Below are 8,936 nucleotides of genomic sequence, written 5' to 3'. Positions count from 1 at the left end.
GCACTAGGGACACAGTGGCAAGCAGATCTCTGTGATTTCAAAGTATACCTGGTGTACTGAGGTAATCCTAGGATAGATAAAATTTATACAGAGAAACCCTGACTCAAAAAAATAAAAAAAATAGTAAAAAAATAGAGTCATAAAAAAAGCCATGTAAAGATGAAAAGTGAAGGGAGAGCGAAGTAGGAGAAAGAGAAGAGGAGGAGAGGAAAGCAGGTACGACTAGGAAGATTGAGTTAGGGTAGTAATAGAAGACAGGAGAGAGAGAGAGAGAGAGAGAGAGAGAGAGAGAGAGAGAGAGAGAGAGAGAGAGAGCAAACATAAAAGAGGGAGACATTATTGTTTTGAAGAAAAAATTGAACCTAAAAAAGGTCTAGAGACATACAAGACTGCCATGAACTAACACTTTGAGTAAATGTGGAAAGGCTACCATAAACGCCCTTCCTGGATAGTGAGATCAACAACTAACTTATCCACCATTATGGATCCTTCATCTAGTACTTGTTGGAAACAGAAGCAAACACCCATAACTAAACACTGAGTCAAAGTAGAATCCAGATGTAGAGGGAGAGGACAAGGCCAGGATTGCAGAAACTCATAGAGACAGCTGACCTGAACAAGGAGGAACTAAAATGCCCCCAGACTGATAGCTGGGAATTGTGCATGGGACTGACTCAGGCCCCCCTGAATATGGGTCTCAGCTAGAAGGACTGAGCAGTCTAAGGGACCTCAGACAGTGGAAACAGAATATATTCCTGGTGCACAAAATGACCTTGCGGACACATCCCCCATGGAGAGACACTGCCTTAACCTAGAGACAGGAGAGTAGTCCTAGTCTCTACTTCAAATGACTTGACATATTTACATGACCCCACCTGGATGGCATTGCCCTACAAGTGAATTGGGGTGGGGGAATGGGAGTGGAGGGTGGTCAGTGTGTATATGAAGGGGCAGAAAGGGAGGGAGGGAGAGAGGGAGAGGGAACTGTCATCGACATGTAAAAGAAAATATAAAATAAATAAATAAATAAAATAGTTAAAAAACATGAAAGTGTACACACACACACACACACACACACACACACACACACACACACACAGGAAAAAAAAGATGGAAAGCACAGAGAGAATCTGGATACTTCATGTTATTATATTGTCTTTGCATCCTTTGATTTCTGAGGATATAATAACTACTGTTAAAAAATGCTGCTGGATTAATTTAATTTATATATTTTAAAAATGCTTTCACTCCAAAATTTAAGTCCAAGGATGGTTACTGGGGAAAAGAATTTCTATTTTTGTTCCCACAGAAAATGAAAGCTGTGGATTCCTTCAAGTCTAATGTGGTTTGTTAAAGCTGCCCCCCCCTAAAACAGAGTCCCATGTGATCCAACATTCAAAACAGCTTGGCAAAGCAGCCTTGTAGAATATAGCCAATATTTCTGTGTCTTCTTAGGATTTCCATGAGAGCACCCCCTACCAGGAGGAAGTTGTTTAAAAAGCACAATGAACAAATTCCCAAATATTGTTTATAAATATTTGTTTTCATTTAAGTAGGCTTGGTTATAAATTGTTAGTGATCACAACCAATGTTCTTTTAAAGGTAAAAGGGGGATTATGGTATAGATATAAATACTTTGTTTTGAAATGGATTTTCATTTCAAATGTAAGTTCAATTTCATGATGTGTATATTTTTCTTCTTGTTTAGTTACTGTGCTCATATTGCTCATGTAAAAATATAATGTATAATTTAGCACAGATTATAGTTACCTTGATAGTCAAAACTTAGAGTTAAGTTAGTTTTCAAGATATATTTAAGATGTGTTTGAGATGGATAGGCATTCTTCAAACCTATCAACGGCCTGAAAAATATGGCATTTAAAATGGTTTAGGGTTTTTCTTAACAGTGAGACACAACTGCTCCTGGAAACACCCCCTGTGTATGAAAGGAAGATGGACATCAAAGAAACTTGTTATGGAGTTTGCTGTCAATATGGCAAGACTAGCCATTTGGGCAAGATCCTGCTTGTCTGGACTGTTTGACTTTATGCTGTATAAACTGGGCATGCAGGACCCACAGGAAAATCACTGCTAATACAAGATGGACATTGCTACAGGGTTCCTGCTTCATGCAAGAGTCTACCAAATAGTCTACAGGACACAAAGAAAAGTGACTGACACACTGCCAATACAGGTGGACAGTTTAGTTTCCTGCTTTGCTGAGGAGTCTGAGAGACATGCTATGGCCTATAGGCTAAAAATATAACTTACAGAAAAACTTCAGGTGACCGACCAGGCAGTGAGTTGTCATTTCTAGAGTTTATATATTATCCTTCTGTGGACTTTGAAGAAGTTGAAGATAGGACAGATAGTTATGGTTATAGTTTTCCTTATTTATGATTAAAGATAAGTTACATATACGACTTCAGACTTACAAAGATAAAATAGAACATGGAATATTTTCTTTAAATCTTGCTAAGTGTTTGTAGATTAAATATTGTTAACTGTGATTTTTATTTGATAACTGTTATGTGATATAGTTTGCTATGCTACTTTTAAAAACATTCTTTTCATTTTAGACAATACAAAGGAGATGATGGGAGATGTCATTCTGTAAATATGTTTCTCTTATTGGTTAATGAATAAAGTACTTTTGGCCAATAGGAAAGCAAGGTAGGCAGGACTAGGAGATAAGGAAGATTCGAGGAAGTATTAAGGAGAGTCAACCTTGAAAGACTTGAGAAAACAATAGTCTGGGCCCTATCTTGAGTAAGATGAGACCACTTGGAAATACTTATATTAATAGAAATGGGTTAATATTTAAGACAGAGTTAGCCAATAAAAAATGCTAGTAACAGGCCAACAGAATTCTAGGTTAAAAAAAAAAAAAAAAAAGACATAGAGTAGCTGGGAGCTGGGTGTGGTGGCACACACCTTGAATTGTAGCACTCAGGAGACAGAAGCAAGCAGATCTCTGTGAGTTCAAAATAAACCCGGTATACAGAGTTAATTCCAGGACAGGTAAAAGATACACAGAGAAACCCTGTCTCAAAAAATGAAAAAAAAAATAAAATAAATAGAGTAATTAAAAAATCCACTTAAAGATGGGAAGCACAGAAAGATTGTGGATACTATATGCTGTTCTGTTATCTTTAAATTATTTGTCTGCTGAAGAAATAGCAAAAACTGTTAAAAGAAATGCTGCTGGATTAATCCAATTTATATATTTTAAAAATGTGTTGACTCCAAAATTTGAGTCTAAGGACAGGTTACTGGGGAAAATTATTTCTATTTTTGTTTCCCTAGAAGATGAAAATCTATGGATTCCTTTCAGAATAACATGATTTGGTCAAGCAAGACCCCCTGAAACAGCATCCTAGGTGATCTGACATTCAAAACAGGTGGGACAAGACAGCCTTGCAGACTACATTCAGGATTTCTGAGTCTTCTAAGGGTCCCCATGACAGTGCCTCCTACCAGCAGAAAACAGTTTGGAAAGAACAACGCCCAAATTCCCAAATCTTGTCTAAAATATTTGTTTTCATTTAAATGGGGTTGGTTATAAAAGGTTAATGACCACTACAAATCTCTTATTAAAGGTAAAAATGGGATTATGGTATAGATATTAATATTTTGTTTTAAAATGCATTTTCATTTACTGATACAAATTTAAGTTCAATTTTGTGATGTGTATATTTCTCCTCGTGTTTAGGTATTGTGTTCCTATAGCTCATTTAAAAATGTAATTTAGTACAGATTATAGATACCTATAATATTCAAAACTTAAGTTAGACTTTACCAATCATGGTCAAAATTTATAGTTAAGTTAGTTAAGAATTCTAGATATATAAACATGTATTTGAAATAACTAGGCATTATTCAAATCTTTCAAAGACCTACAGAATATGGAATTTAAAATGGTTTAGGGTTTTTCTTCACAATGAATCACAACTGCTCCTGGCAAAACCACCTGCACCAGAAAGGAAGACTATCCTTTTGGGCAAGATACTGTTCTTGTCTGGACTGTTTGACTTTATGCTGTATAAACTGGACATGCAGGATCCACAGGAAAGTTGCTGCTGATACAAGATGTACATTGCTACAGGATTCCTGCTTCATGGAAGAGTTTGCTAGACATTCTACAGGACACAAAGAAAACTGGCTAACAAACTGCCAAAATAGGTGGACAGTTTAAAGTTTCCTGCTTTGCTGAGGCATCTGCCAGACATACTATGGACTATAGGCTAAAGATGGAAAATTACAGAAGAACTTCGGGTTACTGACCAGGCAGTGGGTTGTCTCTGTCATTTCTAGTGTTTATATATTATTCTTCGGTGGGTTTTGATGGTGTTGAAGACAGATAGTTATGGTTATAGTTTTTCTCGGTTAAGATTAAAGATAAATTACATATAAGACTTTAGACTCACAAAGATAGGATAGGTGATAAAATAATTTCTTTAAAACTTGCTAAATGTTAATGAACTAAATATTGTTAACTGTGGTTCTTATTTGATAACTATTTTGTTATATATTTTGCGATTACAACCCTTTTTATTTTAGACAGAAAATTGACATTATAGAAGATATCGTTCTGTAAATATGTTTCTCTTACCGGTTAATGAATAAAGCACTGTTAGCTAATAGGAAAGCAAGATAGGTGGGACTAGGAGACAAGGAGGATTCCTGAAGTAGTAGGGAGGAGACTCAAGATGGAGGACTATAGCCAGCCCATTTCTCCCATAAGATAAGACCACATGGAAATACTTAGATTAATAGAAATGGGTTAATATTTAAGACAGAGCTAGCCAATAAGAAATGCTAGTAACAGGCCTACAGCATTATATCTAATACAGGGTTTCTGTGTGTTATTTGGGTCTGGTGCAGTGGTGGGGCCAGGCGTCAGGGAAAAATATACTCATAACAGATGTGTGTGGAAATAGGTCTAGATTCCCCTTGTTTTGTTGGTTGGTTTGTCTTATATGTAGAACACATATATTGATCATTTCTGTATTTATCCTTAGACATTTTTGTTTTTTAAATTATACATTCTGGGAAATAATTTTTAACGTTTGTTTGAAGAAACTACATAGCATATTAAAATCATCCCACTGAATATAAAAACTAAAGGCAAATAACAATGTTTTAATAGTAATTATAAGCAAATTGATATTAAAAGTACTAAATCAGCTATCTTCATGATGTAGATAGGTGACAGTCATTACTTTTATTTAGAGAATTAAAAATTCCAGCTGATGGTTGGTGATGTAAACTTGTCTTCGTTATTTGCTTCACATATCTGACTTCAGAGTAAAAAACATACCAGCGTGCTAGACAAAAATGAAGTCTGTCAGTCAGTTGGATGGGAAAAAAACATAATAAAAGAGCATAGAAAAGCACTTTACTGAGAAAAAGAAAAAAAACAACATAATCACTGCAATTAGTCATTATTCATTATGTACAAAAGGCATGGGGATAATTAACTAAAATTTTGAGGTAAACAAAGCACTTCATCACTCTGAAGGCATTGTTAGTGGAACTAAAACTCTACCCAGATGAATTCATCTTTCAAGGGGACAGTGGACTTTTGTTTTTGGAATTTTCTAGACAAGTGTATTTTGGCAAATATCTTCTGAGTTATAAGTGTTTAATTTGTAAACTGGAATAAACGATTCAAAGAGCCTATGTGAAGTTTAAATTGATATTTTCCTAATTTTGTTCCTGAGTCCAAGCCTCTTGTTTTGCTTAGTTGGAAGGGTTGATTAAATCATATCCCTTTCCTTCTGCTTTCATATTTTGCTATGAATGCCAGCGGAAAATTGCACAATATTTTGACTTAATATATAGTAAAGTAAAACCTATCACCAAACTATACTCAGGGTTGAGAGTGAACTGAGTGTTTGCTCAATGACTGATATATTTCACATAGTGTATGTGTGTGTGGGGGGGGGTTGGGTTATTAACATCAATGTCCTGAAGTATGCAAACATTTTCCTAATTTCCATGTTTAAGTATTATAGTCATGTAATGTTACAACATGAGGTGCCCTTTCAATACTATTCCAAAAGATAAATAAGGAAGAGATAATATGTGTCAGGCATCATCCATAACAAAATTATGCATACACCATTACATGACAAAATATCCAAATTTTATATGCAGTGACATTACTTTGTGAAACAAATGTCATAAATTTAGGTTATAGAGAAGATGAATTAATGGAAGAATTGACGGGAAGACAGCCACTGCAAAGGTAGATACTGATGTATTTTGTACTTTTATTGTTCACAAAAAAACACGTGTTAATCCATAAAGACCCATTTCAGCTCTCTAAATAAGGGGATTTTGGTGAGAAGAATGCCACCTGGATTTCATCTATTCTCTGTACTTTTAGTCCTCATCTTTTGTATCACATATAAATAATGTGTCCTAGAGCTTTACAGGGACAGATGAAATGTGATGTGGTAGTCTGAATAAGAATGGCTCATGCTCTTGCTGACTCGGAACTCTGAGAATACGATGAGGCGTTAGATTTGGAGTCTCCTACGCCCTGACAGAAGTGGGTCCTGCTGGACTTCAACTCTACATTTGTATCTGTTACCCACCCTGAGGAGAGGTTTCTTGATCACCACAACAAAGAAACGTTATGATAGGAGGCCAGTAGACATAACTTCTTTAGAACAAATAAAATTAACTTTTGATACCTATGCACTGGTGAAGGACTTGGAAACTAACGGATTTGACAAGACAGAAGCACAGACAGTTGTGTCATTACTTAGTGAATTTTCAAATGTTAGCCTGGATACTATCTATAAGGAGATGATTACTAAAGCTCAAATGTAAATAATATTCCAACAACTAATGGCTCATTTAGATTCCATCAGGAAAGACATGGTCATCCTAGAGAAATGTGAATTGGAAATCTGGGAGCAGAGAAAGAGAAAATGAAAATTGAATTAGGTCAAGTTAAGCAGCAGCTGACCTATGAAAGCAGTCGAATCAGAGCTGATAGCAAGTTGGATATCAACTTGGAAAGGAGCAGAGTAACAGATATGTTCACATACCAAGAAAAGCAACCTATGGAAGCAACCAATGAATTTACCAAAAAGGATACCCAAACCAGATGTATTATTTCAAAGACCAGTAATAAAATTGCCACTGAGATTGCTTCCTTAAAAGCACTGATGGAGTCCAACAAACTTGAGATAATTCACTACCTTGCAAGCTCAGTGTTCACTTGCTTGAAAATATCATTGGGGTTTTATCAGTTCTGGAAGGAATAATTGACACACTTCCAGTTGCTGTTGATCACTCCATAGACTGTACTTTCTACAAATTCTTCCAAGTACTTATGAAGTAAATAGAAGTGTTTAGATATTGTACGTTTAGGTTGTATGACTTTATTATGTTGAAAAGCTGTCTCCCAAAGCCTGGTTTGTGATACAAGTTCATTTTGTCCTTATCCTTTTGATAACTACAGCAACACTGCATTTGAGCATTATAGCTTTGTAAATGATGTAGGATTTATAATTGGACTGCACTGCATACTTGAAAACAATTCCATAGACTACATACTTTATGGATTTTATTTCCCTGCTTATTATTGCAGTTAGATTGATTTTTTATATAAAATAATACAATGTTGGTTGGATTCTCTAAGTGACTTCCTATATAAGTGGCGGTTTTGTTTTTTGTATTTTTTTGTTTTTGTTTTAGTGAATAATACATTTTAAAATAATGTGTAAAAAAAAAGGAAGGAAGGAAGGAAGGTACCATAGGCTTTGATATTTGAGTTTTGGTCCCAGCTGGTGGAGCTGTTTAGGGAGGGTTGGGAAGTACAACATTATTGAAGAGGTGTGTCACTACAGGACTTGGTGACCTCATAAAATAATGTTATTTCTGTCTCTGTTTCTGTCTCTGTCTGTCTATCTCTCACACACACACACTCACACACACATGCACACACACACACACACACACACACACACACACCTGTCACTCTATTCTGCACTTAAAAATTAGATATAACTCAGATCTGCATCTCCACTGACTGCCTCGCTGCCTGCTGCTATGTTCCCCACTAGAGTGGTCATGAACTCACTCTGAATCTGTAAACAATCTGTAAACAATGCTACCTTTTAATATTGCCTTGGTCATGGTGTCTTTTCGCAGCAACAGAAAACCAAGACAATTTGCAATCCATTATTTTTCTTAAAGTTATTTCTCCAGCTGTCTGTTGGTGGCTCTCTCCCATCAATTGGTAGGCAGAGGCAGGTGGGTTGCCATAAATTTGAGGCCAGACTACAGAGCTAGATCTAGGACAGCCAGGGCTAACCCTGTCTCTACAACCCAAAACATAAGAAAATATTGCTCCAATATTACTTAGGTTACTGGAAACTAAAAAATGTGTGTGTGTGTGTGTGTGTGTGTGTGTGTGTGTGTGTGTGTGTGTGTTAACTAGCATTCTGTAATCAAGGATTGTACATCAGCTAAAGTCAAGGCACTACAGGATATTTTACTTGTGAAGGGTTTCATGTGATACCTTAACTCCTCCCTTAACTGAGTATGGATTTCCTTCAGCCTTGATACATGGAAAATCTGAACCCCCTACCATTCTCTGCCTTTTCCTCTTGTGCTTCTTGAATTGTCAATGATTTTGTTGGTTGATTTATGTTTCATTCTCTGTCTTTATGTCTGTTGTTATTTTGCTGCAGCTAATGCCTATAAAACACAAACACAAGACTCAGCGCCCACATGGAGTTTACTGAGAGAGGGGAGAGAAAGGGGGTAACTGGTGGCTAACCAAAAGCAGAAGAGAGAGAGAGAGAGAGCAAGAGGGGGGCAGAGAGAGAGAGAGAGAGAGAAGCCAGAGAAAGAGAGAGACCAGAGAGAGAAAGGCACTTGGAGTACTTGCTTTAAAAGGGGGAGCTTGCACATGT

General features: G+C 36.3%; 1 pseudogene; it reads left to right on the top strand.

The window, feature by feature from the left end:
• The first annotated feature begins 6,516 nt into the window (after nt 1–6,516).
• LOC127216898 (coiled-coil domain-containing protein 90B, mitochondrial-like) lies at nt 6,517–7,333 on the top strand (annotated as a pseudogene).
• The last annotated feature ends 1,603 nt before the right edge of the window (nt 7,334–8,936 follow it).

This window comes from Phodopus roborovskii, unplaced genomic scaffold (genome assembly GCF_943737965.1).
Source record: "Phodopus roborovskii unplaced genomic scaffold, PHOROB, whole genome shotgun sequence".
Lineage (NCBI taxonomy): Eukaryota > Metazoa > Chordata > Mammalia > Rodentia > Cricetidae > Phodopus > Phodopus roborovskii.
Note: the sequence above shows the minus strand (reverse complement) of the source record. Positions and strands in the feature narration are given on the sequence as shown.